At 30.0% G+C, this 25515-nt stretch overlaps 2 protein-coding genes across 6 annotated transcripts in view; one reads left to right on the forward strand and one right to left on the reverse strand.

Moving 5' to 3' along the window:
* LOC129960003 (synapsin-like) overlaps window positions 1–25515 on the forward strand; it is a 415673-nt gene that overhangs the window by 236345 nt on the left and 153813 nt on the right. The window lies entirely within an intron of this gene.
* The window catches only part of LOC129960006 (tissue inhibitor of metalloproteinase-like), a 109189-nt gene that overhangs the window by 22713 nt on the left and 60961 nt on the right, over window positions 1–25515 (reverse strand). For all 3 annotated transcript variants that reach the window (XM_056072993.1, XM_056072992.1, XM_056072994.1), the window contains exon 2: window positions 14260–14364. The gene's annotated coding sequence lies outside the window, so the exon portion shown is untranslated. The remainder of the gene's footprint in view (window positions 1–14259; window positions 14365–25515) is intronic.

Below are 25515 nucleotides of genomic sequence, written 5' to 3' on the forward strand. Positions count from 1 at the left end.
TAATTGACTTAAGAGGGTTTATAATAATAGATTAGAATTTCTCAATTTTTTTTTCTAGAGAATCCAAGTAAATTACATTTTCATTAAAATTTGAACTTGCGAGACTTTGAAACCAAGTCAGATATGGCTTTTCAAATTACTTAGCACACGGGATTTTTTTTTAAATTTCTATTTTGGTCTCAAAAAAATTTGAAACTTACTTTTGGCCTCAAAAAGTTCAAACTTATAAAAGTGGGGCATTAAATTAAAAATAAATTATTGACTGTATTTTCTTGAAAGATGATGTAGTGGGAAGATTCTCAAAGTAAAATTAATATAAAAATCAGTAAAACAAAGTAAAATTAACATAAATGAACTAGTATAGAGGTCAATAAGTAGCCTAGTACGTTTTACCCACAATGAATGCCCATTTTATATTTAATAACCAAAAATTTAATTCAATCAAGTTACTGAAAAATCGAAGAATAAAAAATTATATACTTTATGTTAACTAAAAATAAAAAAAAAACTCAGGTACTAGATCGCATTTTGGCAAAATTAGATCTAATTTGATTACAATTTTCTAAGTTCAACGAAGAAAAAAATCAAACACATCGAGTAATACCTCCCCAATTAAAACGCTGAAAATGATTTTTTAATTCTAATCTTCACCTACACATAAGTTACCTCATCAAGCATATGAGTAAAAATTTGAAACGACATTTGGGATAATAAACTGACTTCTTAAAAGCAATCAATAAAATAATACAATAAATCAATATTATTTCTTATGTCAAACGTGTGGAAGCCAACTCGCCTCTTCATAGTAATAAGGTGCGGAGATAACAAAATAACCTCTTTTCTAACATGAGGTGACAGAGCAATGACCGGTAGTTACACAACCAATCCGATTGCTTTTTCAATTTGTAAACATAGTCTACAACTGATAGTAATCACAAAAGAAAAAAAATCATTCTGTCAAGACATATTTGAATTTCAGTAAAATGAAGATGATCGTGACTGATATTTTTTGGTGTTCAAACCTATGCCTGTCTGGAAAACGTTCGCTCCTATATAAATGTTTAGTATGTTGCCTGTTTACACACCTGTTTAAACCAAACGTATAAAATCTTGAAAAGGTGAAAATAATGATTTTGCAATTGTTTATATGAGATTCGGAAGACATGAAATCGACTATATGTCTCCAGGACACTTTTAAAACTTATCTTCTCTCTGTTTAAATGTGTATAGTTAAAATATATTTCTATAATTGAAATACTGCGTATGCCATTTAAAACTCTGAGGTAATGCTTATCCTTCATGGAAAAAAACAAAGAACAACCATAAAAAAATTTAATTTAAAAATAAGTCAAAGGTATAGCTAAATTCAAAAATCATTACGTATACTTTCTTAAATTGCAAAAAAGTTAAAAGCATAGCAAAAAAAGTAATTAATTTTCTTTGAATTACATGAATTCCCATTTATCTCCAAGAATCCTTAAATAAAGCATGATATACCTCAGTCAAGGTTAAAATCGAAGAAAATATTCAGAATAACTTAAACAGAATCTAGGTAAAATTTTGGAACATCTTTCTACAGCTTTTGCCAACCGAGGCAAAAAGAAGTAATCTTTTTAATAGAAAATTTGGCGACGCACTTGTTTGCAAGATTTATTTCACTAGAGTAAAAAGTTGTGCATTCAGAAGTAATTAATCGACATAAATTACCTGAATTAAGCTGAGTTAATACATCATTCGGCAGTTTTAACCAAGCACAGATCAAAAGAATTCCAAAGCAGCTTAAATCTTCTTGAATACTGAACTCCCCAGGGACCATTGCTACTCAGAAATTCCCATTCGTTTTGAGCACCGCTTACATAGCACAGTAAAGATTTATGTTAGCGTTAACTGCTGCAACTTGGCAGTAACATTCAGAAGTTCCGGAAAATCTCCCTTGACAGAAGTGCTGGACCTTATTTCTAGACTGGTTGAGCACTCCATACAGTCGTATCTCACCGTTTTTCAACAAGAATGAATTTCAACTAAACCTCTTTTTTATCAGACGAAAAGTTCGTTGGCTTATCTATTATCCACCTAAAAGAAATTAGTTGAAATTTATCACAGTCGAAACGCGTGCGAGATGCAAGTTCAGTGCTGTTCAGCTTACCTACGCAATATCACAGAAGTCAGGAAAATGTCAACTGACAACATTCAGTTAAAATATTACACTCTGTATCATTCAAATACTATTTGTGTACCTTCTATAATGAAAACATAAAGCGAATATGTTCTGCTGGATTTAACAGATTCTGGCACTGATTTGACCTATAATTATATATTGTAGAGAGAGAGATATTTTTATTTTTTACATTTTATATTTTTATATTTTTTATATTTTTAGAGCTTTTTTTTTTATGACGTGAATATGACATGCTAGTTCAAGAATAGTTTAAGACACAAGATGCTTTTTTTTATCGATTTTCATCAAATTTAAACATGTTGTTTCTTATTACTTAGAGATTTACTACAAATCTTAATAATAATTTTTCAAACGTGACGTAAGGGAAAAAAATTGTATAGTTTTTAATTCTTGTCTAAAATTAATAAATTCTAAATGGCAATCGATTTTATCTGTAAAAAAATTAATTGTCCTAAATGATTCAATAAACACATATTAATAATTTGGGATAAATTTAAAAAACATATTTTTTCTTATTCTAAAAGTGTTTGAAAGAAACAGCTCTATTTCACAAAAAGGGTATGCTGCCATATGTCAGAGGGCAAGGCATCCGAATGAGGTTATAATTTTAACTGCACTTTCTTGAGCATTATGAATATAGAATTTAAATTACAGATGTTCAGAGCAATTGTTTGATTCTAATCTTCGCCACTTATTTTAATCAATAGATAAGGTTGGGTTATGATAGGGTATATGCGGTTTATGGTGAAAGAGCAAACTTTAGTTCGCCATTCTGAAAGCTATTGAGAAACCATCTAAATAAATGCTTAACCGGGAAATCAAATTGGCCTCTCTCTATTCTATTTTTGGTAAAGACAAATTTAAGTCTTTAGCTAAAAAATGCACATTAATTTTGTACGTTCGTTTGCCATCCTAAAAGTTATGACATGTTTATAATGCTTTGTTGGGAGCACTCGCCAGGAAAGGTTCTTAAAAGACATCACAATTACTTTTATTAGCAATCAAAATTCGTTGTTGAAATCTCAGTCTCTCTCTAGTACATGCCTGAATAAGAAAAAACTATATCATATGTGCTTTGGTTTGCAAGTATGTTTTAAGTCCCATAGCGGTGCCATTGGAGTGCAAAATGTTATACCTGCTCGTCGCCATTTAATAATCTATTTGTAGCTCCAATCTGTGAAGTATAGCATGTGTAGTGACAACTTTTGTAGTTTAAATTGATAAACATAATGCAGAAAATATTTCTTATGAATTCCAATTTTAAGAAAATAATTCTTGTTCGACAAATTTCCATACTTATTAACACACAAAGCATATTGTTAGATTATTATTCCGTTTTTAAGCGAGACGTGAATTAGAACTTTTAATAATCAAAACATTTTCAGTAAATGAAGAAACAATCTCTAGGAAATTATAAGCGAAAAAGGAAACATTCTTGGCCCGTTTAGCGTGCGAATCATCCCCATGTGTCATTCACAGGATGCTATTAAAACAAGATCGTGTACGTAGTTGAATTGCTGGAAGCAGGAAACCCTTTCTTTACTTTGTCATCCGCCGCAGTGGCGGCTCCAGCTATTGAAAATCTCCAATGAATTCGTTTTACTGGCGTCATTTCTATTTTGTTTTAGCGAAATCTAACTGTTTCAATTAGGGACGCAGCAATAAAATTTCAGCATTTCCATTCGGTCATTCATTATGACCCAGTTGAAGAGACTCGACGAGATATCTTTGATTTTCGGAAATAAAAAGAAGATCAGAGACAGATTTTCTTATTAAGCTTCACTTTATTCCGACGCCAATGAAATGCGTGTCTCGCAATGGAAATGATGTCACTTGAACCTCTTTTAAAACTTCACGGTCTTTCAATCAAAGCGAATCAAAAAACAAGTCAACTAATACATGTCTCTCTAAAGTGGAGAATTTAAGTAGCTATTAAATTAGTCAAGATCGAAGAAACACGCAAGATTTTAAGTTGTAGAATAATAATTAGAGGTTAAAACTTCCATAATATTAAAAATATCTAACGATTAATACTGATGAAACGTAATAAAAGCCTAGCTCATTTGTCCCAGCATAAGTAAAATTCAAAATGAAATTACAAAATTGAAAATTCAAACTGATTTGATATTTTATTTCAGTATCAATATCAGTAATTTCAATATCAGTAATACCACATGTGGTACAAGCTTGAGGGAAAAAATCTGAAATTTCATAAAATAATGAACTATGCCAAACACAAACACCAAGAAGTAAATTAAGTTTGATTAATTGAATAATAAAATGAGTAGATTTATACAAGAAGTGCCTGAGATATTTAAAATATTTCAAATTAATATATATAAAAAAAATTGGTTCGATATCAAAAATGATGAATTTCGATTCCAAAATTTTCGATTTCTGCTGAAATCCGCGTTTACGCTAAAATGTATTGTGTCTAATACAGAAAATAGCAATACCATTGCATATTTTTAGAAATGTAAATTTCAAAACAAATACATAATTAAACATATACTATTTTAAGATAATACATAGTAGTTAGTTATTAATGAGTATTCACAATCGCTTTAAATATAACAAAGTATTTTTAAATGAATGCGGGTATCTTGAATATTCTTTGAATACTTATTTTTAAACGTATACTTTCGATCAGAGGTTAGTAACTCTCTCAAGACAATGTGTTAAAATTATTTTTAAAAACTGCAGTAAAAGCAATTTTATTAAGTATTACTTTTTATAAAAAAATGGAGCTATATTTTCTTAGATATTCATTTCCGAATTAAAAATACTGTCGCAGTCACTAAAGAATTTATTAAAAATCAGCTTGATTAAACACAAATACATAATTAATATCATTAGTTGTAGAGACGACTAATACAGGTCACGGATTTAATATTTTAGATTATGGTCACATAACAAGTACGATACTTCACTTCATACAGCCTTTTCCATATTTCCAAAACCATCTCAATGAGCACAAGTTTGAGCCACCGCAGATTTAAACCGCATAAGGAATATTTTCGGAAAACTCAAGTACCTTCCAGTCATGAGAATAAATCCTATCATGAGGTCAATAGAGGCTTCGATTCGATAGATTGGTTAAAATACTAAAATTTTGATCATTATAGATTTTTTTTAAAAGTAAAATGTTAGGTAGAATTTTTTGATTCCAGTGTCTATACCACTATCAGATAAAAAAAAATCGTTTTCAAAACTTTTGAAACTTTATTAGAAATTTAATATTATTTACATTTATTGGAGATGCAAAAGCCTACATAGATTAAATTCAAGATGATTCTGGAGTGCATGATATACTAAAGCGTCATTCATCGTAGCCTGAAGGCATTTTTGCTCCATTATATTTCTGTAACATCTAAATATAATTAATTCGCGGGGTGTGTTTTCAAGGTTAATACTATTTTATGGAGAAAAAAAAGAAGATATTAAGACACTACAGAATTATTCGTATTAATGCAATAACAGACTTCGATATAAACATGCTTCTTTTCTATCAAGGATCTCATTGTAAGAAATAATAATATGCATAACATTCGCAATATATACTTAAAATTATTATGCCAAAAATAAATGTAGCCCGTAACTAATTACAAATAAGTTCGAATATCATTTCTAGAGATTATCCTGAGTCTTTCAAAAGCAAGGACTACCTCAGTTAATAGAAAAGTTTCCATATCATTATATGGCAATTATTAAGTCAATTACAACACGAGCTGTTTTTAACTTGTTTTTTTGGTTTACAATCATGATCACAAAATAGTATGTTTCTCTATATGTACGAACACTATAAAAAAAGGAGTTTTACAATGTAACTTGCAATTCTTGTTTCAAAAAGTTCACTGACACTAACGACTGTAACTGCTTATTCGAACTGATCTTGTCCTAGAATTATGAGGGGAAAAAAAAGAGGAGTTCCACCTTAGTGTTTAAATGTTCAAACATAATTGTTGGTGACCGAAATGTTTCCATGCATTTTGTATTCAATGAAAATTAGTGCCTGCAAAACCTCTTAGAAACCACCATAAAAAAAAAAATTCGTCAATGCGTTGTCGATATAAAAGGAAGTGTTTTGTTTATGAAAACAAGATGATATTCTCTTACCTTGGAAAGGAAATATCACTAAATAATACGAAGATAATAAACGTTTCATTCACAGAGAAAAAAACACTAATATTCAAAGAGAAAATTAAGTATCGTTTTATGCAATTTTACTAGCATTTTCAGAACATATAAACATTTTACTTAAAAAGTTTAAGGGGTATATATATATATAATACAAATAATCAATCTAAACTATAAACAGGTAAAATTAATATCATAACATTTATTTTAATAAAAGCTTAATTTCTAATCAAACCAATCAGTTTTCAAAATTAAACTTGTACTTATTCGTTGGTTAAAGAGCAAAAGTTATGTTTTAAGATATTTTTTTGAGAGTAGAGTAAGAATTTTAGAAACATTTTATCTTCATATTAAAACAAAAATAGAAAAACTGGCGTGGTGTAAAATATCAAAATCTATTTCATGTTTTATGTCTGCAGAATAAACATTCTTCTCAAGTGAATTCAAACAATTACAAAGACTCATTAAATGAACAGATAAACAATAACAATGCAAAGAGAATGTTCCAGTCCATCTTGGAGTATTGTTTCCAAATGAAACAAAATGTTTCACTGTCAAGAGTTAATGCGTCGCCAAGGCCGCGTTCAATTAAATACGCACTTTTAAACAGTTAAATGGTCCATACTCCCGGCAAAGAACTCAATGCAACGATGATTGATTGGCGAAAAAAATAACTAAAAAGTCCCATGAAGCGCGGCTGTGACAGCCAAAGAACTGGCATGCTTTATTTAAACCATCCAAATTATTTATTCACATTGCTACCAAAATATATTCTGTTCAATGTCAAGCTTGTTTTGTTTTGTTTACTACTAGTCAAAGAATGCGATCATTGATTTAGTTGCGTATTCTCCCACTAAAGTTCAAAATGAACTCTCCGGTATGAAACTGCTCCGGTGTCAAAGACTAACGATAAATCTCCATTAAGCATTCAAGGTTGCGGCCAAAGAATTGTAGAAGATCGTGTTCTTCGACAGCAATAATACCGAATATCTTTTTATTCTTCTTTTAACCGAAGATGGGTCTTGATTTATGCTTGAAGATCAAGATTTACAGCATGTTTCTTGCTGAGCTAATCGGGTGGAACTTTTATTACACAAATTTGTTTAATCTCGGATTTGAATACTTGAGACGTAAGCCTTGCATTTGATAACCAAGTCGAACGTAGCCTTTAAACAGAGAATGCGAGTACTTTTAATTTATTACTCGTCGTTAAAAAGCAATAAATAAGTCAGAATTTTACATCAAAATAATAACTTGAAAGTTATCTTGAAGAAAAATTATGAAGTATGTTTAATGTTATGTAATCAAAAATAAAGTTCGTAGCTTATATTTTTTAATATTTAAGAATATATCAATAGTTTCAGTTTTGTCATTTCTAAATGGTTATTTTAATGTTTTGAGAGAAAACTTATATCTCGAATTTCATTTCCATTCGATGCGCTGCTAAGAGCTTGTTTAAAAGTTAAAATACTTCATTAACAATTGTATTAGTCAAAATCTAAAGTGATACTGAGTGTAAACAAGAAAATTATTTTGAAAATAAGATATCTGAAGTAAATTGTCAAATATTTTGAATGAATGCATGCAAATCGATGCATGATGTAGTCTTTTCCATAACGGGGAATATTTTCAACGGCTGTTCAAAAGTTAAAAATGACAGTACTACATTAATGTAGTAATCCCAACACTTAACCCAAATGGAGATATCTTTAAAATAGTACAACCCTGATTTTTGTTTATATTCGCCTGACGAAGGAATACGTTGTTTTAAAACTTAAATTTAATTTAGTTTAATACCCATATTTCCTCAATATCTCTCCTTGAACAGATGCCAAGATGTTAGATAAATATTCTGAATTGTTCCATTTTGAAATGAAAAGATAATGATTTTTTTAATTACTGTACTTAAAACGTGATATCCCTATTTAAATAAATATGAAAAATGGCAGCTCAGCTCTGTTATTCATTTAAATATTAATTTCCATTATGAAAAGGCGATTTTAGTATTAATTGTAAAGAGGCAAATTCTGTTGAGACACTATGACCGAATATCTATAGTTTTACCCGAAAAAGCAAGTCATCGCTAACTTACCGAGACAGTAAGTCAAAAAAGCAATTTACGCGTCTCATTTTCGTTTCCTAATAGGCACATGCTCATCAAAAAAAGTGATCCAACCTTAAAGACAGTTTCAGCCTTGCAGTGAGATCATAACAGTTACTAAAACGATGTTTAAAGACATATCTGCAATTATTATTTACTCGATGACTTAATCAATGAAAGGAAATTGGGTGGGGTAAAGACTTGTTTCAAAGTACAGCAGACCACCTGTGTTCACCGTTTATATTGAGCAAACGTTTCCTTGAGATACACATCAGAAGCTAAGACATTTTTTTTATTCCACCCGAATATATATGAGTAAAACCCCAAAGTGTCTTGGTCGCAGCAGGGGACTGCACTAAACTGCATTTTTAATGCTTTTCCTCATTTTTCTTGTCGTTATAATTCTTCTTTTTGAGCATTTGATGGTCGATTACAAGGAAACCCACTGTAATTATTTAAGGTGATGATGAGCACACAAGAGCCTACGTATGCGAGAAAATGTCAGAAACGACTTTTTTTACTAATCCTTTGCACGTGCTCATGAATTAATAATGTCCAAACATGAATTCATTTTCGGAAATGACAAGTCAAATTCCTCCGATAATTATTCGATAGCTCTTAGCAAATAAAAGGTAATTAATACTTACGTCAGATCTGAAGTTGTTTTCCTTCATATTTAACATACTAAAAGGGTGATCTAATAGCTATTACATATTAAAACGACAAATTAGAGATATCTGATCTAAGTAACATTTACTTATGCTGAATCAGTTATTAAAAAATGTTTCTAGTGAGCTTAAATATGGGAGTGAAAGCCGGTCAGGAATGTAAACATGTCTGATTTGTATATGTGGTGAACAGTTTTGTGAGCAGAAAAGCTGAGGTTAAAATTTTAATATATTCATAATTTTCAGTATAAGCGTCCTTTGAATTTACCAGAAATTTAAGAAAATTATTTAATATTCCTAGTATGGCTTAATATGTCTTGCTGTAATCGCAAACAAGTTCTCAACACAACGTTTAAAGGATTTTTTAATAAAATTAATCAGATAGACAACTCATTCAGCAGGGAAAATGACTTCTAGATAGCTTTAGATTTCAAAAAGTGTAATAGTCAAAGATTTCGTCGTAAAACTAAGCCATCCGTCAGACGTCTTTGATCCAGTGGTAAAAGCACCCAACGACTGTCAAAGAAGCAAGATTCGACCCTTCTATCAATGGTCTACCATGTGGTACCAATCAAATATCTCTCATAAAACTACTAATAATTTTACTAAGATCTTTGAAATTAAACTTAAAGGACATATAAATTATGTGTTATTTCAAAACCGATGTATCAAAATTTTCATCCCAGTCAGGTTTCAAGAGTTCATATGGAACTCAAGAATACAAATTCTGAAATTCACTTCCAACAACAGATTTAAAGTAATAGTTATGTTAAACTATAAAAATCGGGAGCATCGGAGTTGCTGCATTATTTTATGAATGCATTTCTCATTAAGGAGGACGAAATGCTTGTATTCCACAATCCGAAACAAGTAAAACTTTCATCCTTGGATGATTCATTCAAAACAGTTTTCCTCCGACCTATCCTTGAGTTCCCAGTTCAGATTCTGTTTATGCATGAAAAGATCTATTACGGTGTCTAACGCATGTTTACCCTGTTATGCGTCTTCATGACATGTTTGGCAGAATCTCGACTGTGCCGTCTAGTAAAGGACAGGGATAAAAATGGCATGTTAATAGCGCGTTATCGCAAGGAGTAGATTCTGTGTTCCCAAAGCACTCGTGGAGAAAAGTTTCAATCGGCACCTAAAGAATTTCCGAACTTAAAGAACCCACACAAATTTTCGTCAGCTGACAGATTACGGTCACGGGTCTCTATTTTAGATTTCCATCTTCTTTAAAGAAAATTCAGATGCTTTGTGCGGATACCAAATATAGATCGGCACCTTCAGCCGATGTTTACACTCACGGTCAATAAATTTCTATAAGAGCCTTGAAGATGTTTTGCATCTTAAGGAAATTTTATGAACACAGATAAGAAGAAAAGTTCCACAAAAAGTGATTGACAAATTACGTTACAATCCTTGGTGATATTTTCATCTGAAGCTATTTCAGGAAACATCGTTTATTATATACCCCATATATTTCCACACTGTTGGTATTTTTTATTATTTTTCTCCAAGTATCATACCAAGGTTCTATGAATTTTTCTTTTTGGTATTCCTTAAATATCCCTTTTTTTTTTTTTTTTTTTTTTTTTTTTTAACTTCGGAGACAAAACTTACTCACTGCCTTTTAGTTGGAAAAGATTCCGAATTCGGGAAATGATTAAGAACATATGGATTAATTAATATTAAATATGAAGATTCAATTTAAAATTATTTCAAAAATTTCAATAAAATTTTTGTCTTTCTCTTTTAAAGAAGCCTTAAGAAAGTACTGAGAGTGAGGCTATCCAAATATTTTCCCTCACGCGAGAGACTTATGAATAAAAAATAATTTATAATTTAAGTATCCGTGTATTATAAAGAACTATTAAAACATAAATAATATACCAAGATTTGCTTTCTGAAAAAAAAATAGTACGGAGTTTAGTAATTCCGAAACCGCAACATTCGACATTGAATTCGACTTCATACCGTAAGTGCAGATAACGAATATAACTAATACCATTAAAGAAAAGAGTTAATACAACTTTAAATTGGGAAATATTAAGAGCTAAAATTAAAACAGCAGTGCTCTCATAATCTTTCTGTTCTCATGTTAAATTAATGAAATGAAATAGTTATTTCCATAATTCATTCAGATATGGTCAAAAGTTTTCGCCAATGGTAAATTTATAATGGCAATTTCTAACAATAAAGGATTTTAATAATGAAGTCGGTGACTTCTTTTAAGTTCCCAACGAATTTTTGCTTATTAATTTTTAACTAAATTAAATAATTAAAAGAACACATTAAAGTGCATTTTCTTGTGTTTCCACTGCAAGTAAATACAATAACAAAAGCGTAACAAATACTATTAATTCGTAATAATAAATACTATTAATTCGTATTTCAGTCATTGAGATCTGGATCTAAATTTTAAAAAAATATATAATACCATTCATATTCTCATACGTTCATGACACCCCACTACATATCGAGATTTCTAAATTTCAAATTATTTTCCAGCCTTTAAACTTTTTATTTCATGAAATCAACGAATTGTATTTTGAACACAATAAAAATGGCATAATACTAAATTAAGTTGATGGCAGCTTTCAGAAGTACGTTTTTGGCAAACAAAAATGTAATGATGAAAATGGTAGATATCAAATCGAACCTGAATATTTCGAATTTCAGTATATACAGCAACGCAGTTTCTCAGAGAAAGAAACTAACATACGAGAATGTTCTACGAAGAATAAACTCTTTAATAGCATGCAAAGAATTAAAAGAGTTTCGATTTCTTTTGGACACGGCACAGAAATAAGAAAAAAGAAATCCTAAACACACGATATGATGTTTCCAATTACATCCTTCAATAAAAATAGAGACTAAGAAAATGACGTTCATATAAATTTTAACACCGAGAATCCATTTGGACACGCTCCAAAAAACATGTGCTTTGCTTATGTCACTTGACATCATTTTTAATCTTCCTGAACAAAGGCTCCAATACGGAAAGCTGCTGAAGCCTTCGCAAATACTTCCGACAACAAAGGCTGATCGCGATTTTAACACGTGGATGCGAGTTTCCCACTTGTTGAGTAGTTTCTCTATTCATCCGTATATAAGCCAGAGACATTCTTTCTCTTTTGGTTCACTTGCCAAGTTGAGCAGCTTCCAAGTAGCGCAGTTCTAGGAATTGTTATACATTTAGTCAGGGAAATGTTTATTTTGTCACTTTCTTTAAAAATCACGCACCTTAAAGCATGGTCTGCGAGTTGACATTTAGAAACAACTATTAGAGATGACAAGAACGGACTTGCCATGTAGGACGAAAGTAACTGGATTGGATCAAATAGCTAGATTAAGTTTCGATTAATGCAATTACAAATAATGCAAGAAAAGTTTATCATGTCCCAAAAGAAGTAACAACATAGAATTAACAGCTAAAAAAACCCTTACTCAGAGAAACATTTATTTTGGCAGCTTCAAAGGCTTTTCATCATGTTGTTCAGAAATTAGGCAGTAAGTTGATATTTGGAAACTACTGGAGATTGGCAGTCTGTTTTTGTTAAAATAATTAATCTCATTTTTTTTGTAGTCCAAGGAAACGTTTATTTTGTCAATATCTTTAAAATCCACGCACTTCAAAATACGGTCTATGAGTTAACATTAAAAAACTATTAAAGATAGCTAATCTGATGTCTCACACAGAGGACTTACTCGGATAGAATGAACTAGCGCCGAAATTTTTGTATTTATACAATTTAATGCGATATGATTACAGTAAATAGCAACAATATACAACTGGCAGCAAAAAATAAATAAATAAAAAATCACTACTCAGAGACGTCTTGGTTTTGCCGGGTGTTATGTTTTTTTTTTTTTTTTTTTTTTTTTTTTTTTTTAAATCATCCTGCATTATATTTGGGAGATAATGGAAATTCTCTGCTAATTTTTGTTTAAAAAATCAATTCTAATTCAGCTTATGATTCCGAACTTTAGTAAAAAAGACAGAATAAATAATTTTTTAAATAAAAATCGGGGAAATATTTTGTGAAACAGGTAAAAAAAATCAGGAATATGAAATACAGGAGGTGACTATTATCAGAAGATTATAAGTGAATGATGTAATATATGTTTCTAAGCGTCTCAAGGCCATTTAAAAAGAAGTCTATGCATTCTAACAACTTTAATTTTATATGCAAAATTATCAACTACAAAAAGCATAGATAACTAGAGTTTTTATCTATCTGCTTCACAGAATATCGAAATATCGAAAACCAGTGCTTAAAACTAAATTGTCCAAATGTACAGTTAGGATCACATTCAGATCTATTGAAAAAGAGCTTAATGATATACCTCCCCCACCCCCCATATCTTTCACCGTACAGTCAACATGAGTTTTACTGATTATAGTCTGTTCATTTGAAAAAAAATTTCAAAGAGATTCGAACTTTTGGTCCAAAAGGTTGTTGCGTGGTAATATTTTGAGCTTGATTCGTCTAATTTTCTTTTTCTTTTAAACTTTAATCTTAACATTAGAGTAGTTAGTGATAGCATTTAATGTCACCACAAACCACATGAGAATAAAACTAGCACCTACAATAATAAATACTGTTGTAATATGTACACAAAAATATTTTTTAAACTTCCTCAAATTAGAGCAAATTGTACGAATAAAAAACTGCCATCAATGAATAGCTTTTTTTGGTTTTAAAGTGGAATAAAAATGCCTTTTGTATCATAATATGCCCCGAAATTATTGATATCCGATTAAATTTAATTAAATTTTAAATAATTAAATTTTTATTAAAAATTTAATTAAAATTTTGAACAATTCTTAGTGAGATCACTTACTATCTAAGAAGTAACTACAAGCCGAATATTTGTTAGCTCTACGTCTAACTGTCAACCCAATAAAATGCGTTTACTGTTTTTTTCATTCATTAAAAGCATTAAGCAATTTAACTGATAGTATGCCAACCTATAATTATCACGTTAAGCATTGTCAATAATTAACTAAATCGCTAAAAGTATCTAGCTTTATATTATTTGAAGCATTGTTCGCTAACAATTGAAATGCTCTACATAATAAAAGCATGCAATCGACAACAAAAATAAAACACAATTCTCAACTAGTAATAAATGCGCATAATTAAAAATATACAAATTATAATACATACTTGTACTTTTCTGATCAACTTGGGGGGGGGGGCGAAACAAAGATAACTTGAAGTCGGCTACAACAAATTCAAGAATATCGAAACCTTTTCTGATTCACTTCAAAACTGAAAAAAAAAAATGATTGTTATTACATAATTTAATAAATAATTAATGTTTATTATAATTGAATACATTATCTTTCCGAAATTAAACAGAAAGTATACAATGCAATGAATTCTTTCAGATTTTTTTAAAAATCAACTAACCTTATTTTCTGCAAATTAATCAACTTTCAGTATTCTAGAGAAAATTCAATTATTCATCAAGAAAGTCAATATTTTTAGATATTTCTAACGCTTTCAAGATTCTTAGATTTTAGTAATAGATTTAGCAACCATGGTGACAAAAAAATCCACTCTCGTTCTTGAGTGTTAGAAAATTGACGAAATGTAAAGTGCAATTTATGCCCAGAGAAAGTAAAATTGAAAATAATACCCGTTTTTAAAAAATATATATAAAGTTCCATCTTTTAAAGAATAGAATTTTTTCACAAACAATGTAACAAGAAATGCAAAAAAGTTAAAATCGTAGTCTTCTCACAAGAGTTCACAATGTCATTTGTATCAAATTGAGATTTTAACTGTAAAGTGCTCTTATAAAAGTCCTTATTAAATTTACTATTTCGCTTTAAAATGCATAATAAATAATTTGTTATCAGAAAAGTATTCGCTATTTTATAACAGAACTTGCTGAACAATAATTTAAAGTTGGTTGAAACAGTACACCAATGAGGCAATTGGAACATTAAACATCCATAATTGTAACTTCCTTTTAAAAACAATTTTCTGCAGAGAACCTCCTCTTAAAATATTTAGAATATGTAACTCAATAAATCTCGCGCGTCAAAAAAGAAAAAAAGAGTGCTCTGATCACGAGCTTAAATCGTGAACTTTCATGACTGTTTTTATTAACCACTTTCAGGAAGTTATGCAATAATGTTTTTGAAAAAAAAAAGCTTTTAAGCGTGGATAGTGGGTTTTTTTCGGGTTTTTTTTTTTATAATCTAACAATCGTTAAGTCATGATTTTACCTTATTTGTCTGCACCTTAAAGATTTAAAAATTGGAACGCAATTTCTTGCGGTCCCACAAAATATAACAGAAATTTCTATACTGGCAATGTTTTGGAATACATAGAATTAATTTGTTCACTGGATACAAGTTAAATGCAATAATTTAATTAACATCTAAGCCACTATGTCAGGATTAGAGTCTACCAGGCCTACATATTTGACACATTTTAGGTGGAATTGGGTATTAAGCCTTGATCACTATGCCCCCGTAACCAAAACCCTACCATTATGCCAGTCGCGGCCAAACATCAGGTGGGATAGTTGCCAATAATGCATTTGATCTTTTAAAAGAATAATGCGCACTTAATTAATCTATTCAGAAATTATTCGGCGTATGAAGCTGCTCTGTAGAGAGTAAAGAAAGGAAAACGAAAAAGTAACTTTCAGTAAAAGAAAGACATTAATTTTAAATTAGAAAGGTCAACGTAAATAAAACTCAAGCACAAACAACGCTGATCTCAGATGGACAACACAGTAATATTTTATAAACACAAGCAGATTTATTAAAAATCCTACACTTTCATCTGAAATAATTAGTTATTAAGATCATAACTGGACCGTAACTGTTTTCAATGAAAGTGTAACTCGATGCTTTCACCCTGATAAAAAGTAGCATACTTATAAGGAGCTAATTTAGTTCTAGAAAATTAAAACCGAAAGGCAACGAACTTCAGATTTAAACTGATTCATTCCAAAAGAGAAAAAAAATGAGATGAACTTGATTTATGGGAAAATGACGCGTGCCTTTCCAAAGATTAACTATTCAAGTAGATCAAGTCGGAATGATTAAAGATATTCCGAAATTCAGAATATGCCGTCACAATGCTGACACAAACAAAGTCATATAGAATGTAGTTCGAATTCCGTTTTTCATATCCTTGAGCATATAACTCTTTAGGCTGCCTGCCGCAGTATAAATGCCGATTTTTCTCTCTTGAAAATATCAAATAATGCAAGGGAGATAAGGGATGATAATTGTTTCATTTGGAAAATAAATTAATCACTTACTAATGAAACAATGTTTAATCCAGATGCGACTGCACATAACTGACGGTGTTAATCGGTTGCGCTACTAAGATGCGTAGATTCCTGGCTTATTTAATCTAGTATGAAAAGAATACGTGTTTGTTTTTTTTGGTTCATGTGAAGTGAAAAATCCAAAAAATGGGTAATACTGACAGATGTGCAGCTGAAAAATGTTGGAAATCTATATCATCCGCCTAAAAGTGCCTTTATCGATTCAATGGATGTTTCGCGCAGTAATATGCATTAACTGCATTGTTTATTAACACATCACAATTTTACAAATATTGAATTTCCACAACCTGTATTTGCTTCATGCTGCTTAAAATATCATTTGGATTCATTCTGATGTTTTCCATTTCGTTTTGTATTTATTGTTATTTGTAAATTTCTCCAAGAATGCACAACCTGAATGTATTTTTCTTAAATAAACATTCATGATTCCATTTTTAGGTTAAATCTGAGACATTTAAGACATATCGGGTAATGTGCCATATCCACGTTCTAGAAAAAAAGCCCATACATGAAATATCCCCATATTTGTGTTTTTCTAATCTACGACAAATACATATATTTCCATATTTTCTAAATGTTTCATATATTAGCATCATTCAAAAATACCTTCTCATTAAATTTCATTCAGAAAAAATTTCGAACTTCGCCACTTGTTATGGGACTGTAAGTTTTCAATGAAAGTGTAACGAAAACGCTTTCGCCCAAATAAAAAGCAGCGTACTCATGAGGAGCTAAATTTAGTTCTAGAAAGTTAAAACCGGAAGGCAGCGTGCTTCATATTTACACTGATTCATTCCAAAAGAAAAATGAAGCGAAAATGATTTATGACAAACGAAGGAATGACGCGTGCCGTTCCCAAGTCTGTAATTATCCAAGTAAACAATGATGGAATGGTAAACATTTTGAAAATTCGCGGCACGCTGCCATGAAGTTGATGCCACATATTTATAATGAAGAAAATGGTGGGAAAAATGTTATAATTACACCATTTCAATTAAGATAAATGTGCCAGTAGCAAATATATGTTATAAAAAGGTTTCTTTTTAAGTTTGACAAATTGTTTTACTTAGTGAACGTCGACTGCCATTAACTTTTACTTCCCTAAACAAAATGGCTTTGCTTTATTTTTTCTCCAAAAATGCCAAGCTTTATTTATTTACCGTGCAGGATCTTCAAAAAGGAGAAGAGAGATAAAAATATATTAATACTATTTTTAAATATATAAATACTATTTTTAAATAAGAATAACCTAGACACAGATAACGTATTTTCTTTTAAATTTGAACAATGCATCAACGCCTAGATTTAAGTGTATGAAGTACTATTTTTAATACAGAAATGCGCCCATAAAATTGTCCTAGTTACAGTTTTGAAAAAAAAACTGTATTGTACATCAGAGAATTAAAATTATTTTAAATAAACACTGACTTTATTTGCATACTAAACATTTTACCTTACTAAATGAAGTTGACTGCCGCTTTATTATACATAACAGCCTGTCAATGAACTTAGCGATACGCATCCGACAATGGAGAAAACCGTTATTCAACGCTTTTAAAATGACCTCAATACATAATCAATTGGAAATTTATTAACGAAAATTCATTTGGAGTAATTATGTCTGATAATTAATCAATCCGCAAACTCTAATTTCGTAATCGTAACTCATGATATTAATGTGACATCAGAGTCACACAACAGTAGCAAATGCGCAAATAATCTAAATTGGTTTTCACATTTTTTTCATTTTACAAAACCAGCAGTGCGAGCATTTAATGTGCATCACATGAAAAGGAACTGATTTCATATATTATTAGCAACTACGTAATATATATTTTTTAAAAACACAGACTATAAAACGAGTATTCCTAATAATAATAATAAAATTGATGAAATGCCTTAATTATATTTAAAATAAGCGTCATGCATCTGCTTATAACATTAACAGCTAAATCGTACTCTTATTTATTTTAAACAACTCAGGTGTTATTTTGATTTAACGTAGAAAATTTATATGCGAAGATATAATTAGCATATTTAAAGAAATAAATTGCATGCGTGGGGCTGTTGAATCATCTCTGAAAATAAGTTCCGTGGAAATATGCTATTGCAAAGAAATTTAACACTTTTGTTGAGCTTTCTGGCAAACATAACTGAAAACAAAATCCGCGGGAAGAAAATCGCCAAAAAATATAGGTTATCGGAAAATCTCAGTCATACCGAAAACAGGTTGTTTAAAAAATTTTTGTTTTCTTTTCAGTAGCTTTGAGATATGCGTAAAAAAAGATGTTAGCTTCGATAAGATCGTTTTGAAATAAAGACAAGAAAACAAAGTAATTTTATAACAGGTGCACGGCGTAAGAGTGCAATTTGAGACACGTTTATTATATTTCGCAAGATAGTTTAGTTGACTTGTGAGAAGAAATTAAATTTTCTTCAGTTAGTAATTTCAAATCAAACAGGATGTGACGCATTATTAAAAGTTACTTCCTAATTCTTGTTCATCTGAGATACAGATTGAAACAATTGAATCTTTATAAATCAGTTCATATCTCCGTTTTAAAAAACAAAGAAAAAGGAAACCAATATGCCTTTAAGGAAAAACTGATTTAATTATGTATTTTTTATATTTTAATTTTCTAATGATAGCGTTTTTCAGCTTTTTTTTTTTCAATAAGAATTTTTATTCATTTTCATTACTGTAGTAGCTGTAAGTCATCTTAATCCTTTTCAATTAAGATATGTGACTACATTCCGAATGAATTTTTTGAAATATATATTATATATATATTGTATTTTTGATTAATGTTTTTTTGTATTTTTGAATTCATGTCTAAAATAGACTTAAAAAAACTATGAAACAAAAATATATAACAATCAAAAGTCTAAATTGTTTTGAAAAAATGAAAGAAATACGTTATTTATTTAAAAAGAGGTGCAAACGTAAAAAAAAAAAGTTTCTAGTTATATTTATCAAATGTGTTCAAAATTTTGCAACTAACTTAAGTACATAATCTAGTTCAGGGGTGGCGAACCTTTATGGATCAACGTGCCATTTTTTCTAAAGAAATGTTTAATGATGTATAAATCTGCCGCCAAATAATTTTGACTTGTGATTATTGGGAAAATAATAAAACTAAATACAACTCAAACTCTTTATGCAACTCAAAACACTCTATCAAACTCTTTATTAACAATTCAAAAGTCTTTATTTATTAAGAAAAAATACATTTTGCACTATATAGTAGCAAATGTTTTAGTTATACGTGTAATTCAAATTAAAGTAACAGTGTGACTTCTGTTGTTGCAGATTAAAAGACAAATAACTTATATTAGGATTGTAAGATGTTACTTTTAGCACAATGCATGTTGAATTGGAGTCATCTGCCAAACGGTTTTTAAGCGAGTCTTTAAAGTTATTTATCTCTGAAGATGACTCGCAGACATAAGTAGATGAAAATATGGTTAAAATAGCATGAGCCAACTTCTTCAAACAATTAAATGTGTCTGGAATCGAATTCCATGTTTCCAAAATTTCTTTACTGGGATTTTTACTTATAGTGCTTGCTAATCTTTGCTTCAACTTTTTCCTTGTTTCAATAAATTTTTGAATCCATATTGAACTAGACTGGAAATAAATCAGTTCTTCAATTTCCAATCAATCGAATTGGGACAATATCAAATGAAGTCACATGCAAACCGTTTTACAAACCATAAAATGCAAACCGTTTTGATAGGCGGCGTGCCTAAAATATTGTGTCGCGTGCCATTAATGGCACGCTTGCCATTGGTTTGCTATCCCTGATCTAGTTTCTGAACAAATAAACAGGTTGTATTTCTATCCAGATTTTAAGTAATGTTGTTAAAACTAATAAATAAGATGAAATGTTCATTTTTTTCTGCATTATAAAGCATTAAAAACAATTGTAAAATCTTAAGTTTTTTAAATGAACAAATTGCTTATTATGTATTTCAGAAACTACACACACACACACACACACACACACACACACAAAAAAAAAAACTCATTTTACTAAATTTGAACGAAATATGCATTACATTTAAATTTGAAGTTTAAGAAGATTTCACCAAGAATTTAGCATTAGAGAAAATGGTATTTAAAGATATAAAATAGAATTAAAATGTAAATTATGCAAATATAAAAATGATTGTTATTTCCCACAGAAGGAACGTAGAAACAAATTTCAGAACAGTTTTATATATACTGTTCAGAAATTTAAAATATTGTATATTTTATTGATCTATTTTCTACAAAAAGCGACTTTTCAACATTTACTTCAATCATCGGCATGTGGCATTTATACCACATTTAATTACGGAGAAGAACAGAAAGTATTAAAAATTCTACTCGGAAAATTTCGCTTTTATCATATTTTGCCGACTGATCTACCTTTCTTTTTCATTTTTTTAAATTATTTTTTTTCTCATTTTGTGGTAAATTTGTCGCTTGGTGGAAATTGCTTTCATTTCTACCTCGGCCAACCGGCTGAGTGATGAATAAAGTGATCTATTGTTTTTTTTAAACATGTCCATTTAATAAAAACTTCCCCTTAATTGAATACCACGTTACATAACAGGAACATAAACAACTAAATTAAAATTCCATCTGTTATAATTTATTAATCCTTTACGCTTCCTTGAAAGCTTTTTGACCTTGAAAACAAAATCAAAAATTAAATGAAATTCACCTATTAATTTTATAGGAGTTCCCGAACGAGTTATTAAGCTAATGTGTGTTTAAAGTAGACGGATCTGCTTTACATAATTAAGCGACAAGACTACCCGTTACAGGCTGATTAAACAGACAGATAAGAGTAAAGCATTCCTTCTAGTATGTACCTGTAATTAAGATGTCATAAGGGGTGGGAACATATAACAGTAATGACAGACCAAGGATACCATACAAGTGTCAAAGTTCACAATCTTGACAGGAAACTACAGTTCGTAAATATACCTGCGATGTGCTTCATATTCGATATATTTCAGGGTGTAGCCTGTTTTTAATAGCTAAGTATATTCTAGCATGAAAATGAAACGTCAGATATCCAAAATTAATGAGATAAAAAAAACAGCAATTTCAACAGAACTTCTTTGGAAAGATAGAAATTTTGTTCAGCACATACTGTCACTGAGTAGGCAGTAAAAATCGTTTTATCAACATCATTAAACATTTTTGATGGAAGTAGGTGACAAGATTTTCAGTGCCATGTCTATCAAGTTAAAAGAACTTCCTCAATATTCTTTTCGTATCCATGTAAGGAAGGGCCAGAGTTCCCCTAGAATATCCTCCTTGCCATCAGCATAACAAAATGGTTGATTTAAGCTATGATGAGAATTTGAATTCGCTGAAAATATTCGCCCATAAAGAAATTTATTAAAAAGAAGCTTATGAAATGCTTTTAGAATAAATTTATCCAGAAAATGTTCATAAGCAATCAAATAAATAAAGATCGAAGCATTACAAAAATTTGTTTGATTAATCAATTTACGCTATACATTATCTGTTTCTCAAGTTCGTAGCTTTGAAATCTCTCTTTTACTTTATTGGTTACGTTTCTAAAATCATAATAGCGGAAAACGCTTCTTTTCAATAAAAAAAAAAATCATGCGTTCCTGCATTCCATGAGGTTTTAGAAGCACCACCATTGTGTATTGTTCGAATAAACATAACTGTTTTTTTTATATACCAATGAAAATTATTGATAATTTTACAAGTTTACACATTTTAGAATTAAATAGATAATTTTCATATGTAATCAAAATCTAAACAAATTTAGAAATATATCAGACTTATCTTCCTTTTTACGATACATGAATATACTCCATTCAGTTTCATTCTAAAATAAATCTTAATAATATTGATTTGGAGTAAATATGCAGATTACTGAATCAGCAAATAAAACGTCAACTTCACAACTGTATTAAACTTGCGGAACAGCTGAGCGCTGTTTCAGCAGTTAATACTCATTATCAAACCTGAATGTCTCGCTACTTGATAGTCAGCATGGGATCTGCATTAAGATTACATTCTGTTGCGGTACACTTTATCGTTCACGGCAATTAAAAGTCATTTTCCTCTCATAACCAATCTAAGAACGTTAAGATAATCAAGTTTCCTTTTAAGTAACTCAGAAGTTGAAGGAAAGCTACCGCTTTTTTCATACAATAAGAATTCGTTATCTCGACGAATCACCACTTTCGTGGCTTTACTGTCTCTCTCAACAAAACATCTTCCATCTTTATCGGAAAGAAAACCGCGTCAAGTTAGACAAGATAACAGTCCCAGAAACATTTCGAGAATTTACAGAGCGTTCTAGGTCAGTATCACGTCAGTGCAGAGCGTGAACTGATAAGCTGGAACTGCTTTCTGCTAAGGTGTTTCACGTGGTGACTTTGGACAGCTCAGGTGAGTGATTAGCACCCGTGTTCAATGCGGGAGGTCTACACATAGCGGGGGGTAAAGGATTGAGGCATATTTCAAGCAATAACACATCTTGGTAATAGCGCTAAATAATGTACACAAAGAAAACGTTTGGTATAGGGCAATTTATGGTGCATTACCCTAGTAAAAATACCAATTCTAAAGAAGAAGAACGTGTAAAACAAGTGCTTGATTTGTTTTACTTGCGCAAGGAAAGTCAGTGGTGGTACATAAAAATATCACATGCTTCAAGGGGAATCAAACATTTTATAAATTTAGGGAAAAAATATCTTTTGAACATTGCAGAAAAAGTAAATACATTAAATGGTTCAAAAAATAGTTATGAACTCAAACATAGAAAATTACTTTAAATTTAATCCTGTAATAAATTTTGCATTTATCCTGTATAGTGTTTAGCTCATTCAGATAAAACGGATTTAGTTAATGCGTTATGCTTCCTTTTCGTGTGACACATCAACCCAAAAGTTAATTTAATTTTATAATTATTTATTATTATTAATAATTATTATTAATTTTATATTAAACTCCATTAACAAACTAACCTTATGCTATTTAGATACCTAATTTGCCTTTGAAATCTATTCCTGGTAGACATATAGATAAGCATAGCAGTATCATTTAAAATGATATACAATGTCAGAGTTACGAACATGAAAATGTAGCAAAAAAGCTGATGGGAATTAATTATCCAAGCAAATAATAATAAGAAATGAAATTCAAAGGAACTCGTGACCGTAAATGCACAAATGCCTACTGCGAGATGTAAATTTGTATCCTCTTTCAACACTATCTAATAATCTAGAATAAAACTAAAAAAGCAAAGAGAACATAGTTCCTCTGACTCGGATATCAAATGCACTAATCTGTATTTAATGATGCTCAGTTATTGCAAGGCCATTTAAATATAAATTAAGAAAACAACGAATTTTAGCAGCTGCACGCAATAAAAGGTCTCACTTTTCTTCTCTTCATCTGTAGTTTTATTTATTGTAATGTGTATAGTATAAATATTTAGGAAAATAAGGTAAAAAGAAATCAAATATTTTGACGCGAACTTTAGTGATACAATATTCAGGCATTTGGATCAGTCAAATCCACCCGAATATTGACGGTCACAGATCTAGAGACAAAACAATATTAAATTCTTTTTTATATAAAATTACCCAGCCTAAATTGTCCGCTAACAAGCCTATGGTTAGTGAAACATAAAAGTTCAAGGACATGACCTTGAGCTTTGAAAAGTGGATCTGGCTTGCTGAATATTAAACTACTACTATTTCTACTCTATTTAAAACAGATGAGAGTAACTAATATAGACAAAACAGCTCATTAGCAGAGCTCCTATCAAGGAAAAAGAAATTTCTCCAACCTTTGAGCAGCATAACTAAATATTTTACATGTTTATCTATCGGAATTAAACGCTTATCTTTGACAGACACGATGCTCGTCAGATATGCTTCGGTGCTTACTAAAATTGCCACTCTCAGCGATAACTTTATTTTCATTATTATTTCTTAAAGATGGGAAGATAACAAAAGTAGAAGAAACAGCTGTTCTTGATATGTTTTCAAATTTTTAATCGTTTTACTTTTGAAACTCTTTGCTTCTTCCAAATTTCTTTCGTTAATTAATTTTTAAAGGTTCTCTCCACCCCACCCATCCCCGAACACACACTATTTTCAGATACGGATTAATCGAAAATTTTAATTATGCCTTGAAAAATCAAAATCATTTTTATAATACTGGAATTTTTTTTAAAAATTAAAAAGATTCGAAATAGATGTAAAATTAATTAAAATGACGCTACATAAAGCATTAAAAATGAAAGCTTTTTTCCGTCACTTTTCATTATTTTAAAATTGAATTACAAAATTCGTCCCTATTACTTATTGAATACCTTCAAAACTTGGCACACTTCTAAAAAATGATTTTTTTTTCCAGTTCATAGACCAAAAATGAATGAATTTGGATCAAAATTAAGAAATGTAAATTAAAAGAAAATTTGGAGCAGTGTAAATGAGCTAATAAACATGTTTCCCAGATAAAGGAATGAATTCTCAAGGAGAAAAATTCATCTCGAAGGAATAAAAAAAGACTCTATAATGCACAAAATCTCAAATTCTAGTAAATCAAAAAATAAAATATAAATCAAAAAATAATTTGGTACTCTTTGTACTTCATAACTAATTTATACAAGTACATTTTAACAATGATTTTAAAAAAAGATTTGATTTAAATCAATAGCAAAATTATTCAAATTATCAATTTTCAATCCAATTCAGGATAATCATTTCGAAAATCACCAGAAAATGCACAAATATTAAAATTCGCATCCTGTAACGTTATGGTATGTACAGAATAATTGATAAAATATGAAGATTTATTACAAAAAAAAAATACTTCATTTAATATTAACTTTAAAAATGAAAAATAGAGTCATGTTTCAATATAAGGTAACTACTTCGAAAAATCTATGTATTTCCGATTCTTGAACATGATATAAATGCGCAATTAAATAAAGTAATAAAAAATAAAAAGTTTATACTATGTATATATAAATGCGCAATTAAATAAAAAAAAATATGAAAAGAAATAAAAGTTTAGAAATTTATATCTCCCATTACAAAAAGGAGGAAAAAGCAAT

The sequence above is a fragment of the Argiope bruennichi genome, chromosome X2, assembly GCF_947563725.1.
Source record: "Argiope bruennichi chromosome X2, qqArgBrue1.1, whole genome shotgun sequence".
In the NCBI taxonomy this organism is placed as follows: Eukaryota; Metazoa; Arthropoda; class Arachnida; order Araneae; family Araneidae; genus Argiope; species Argiope bruennichi.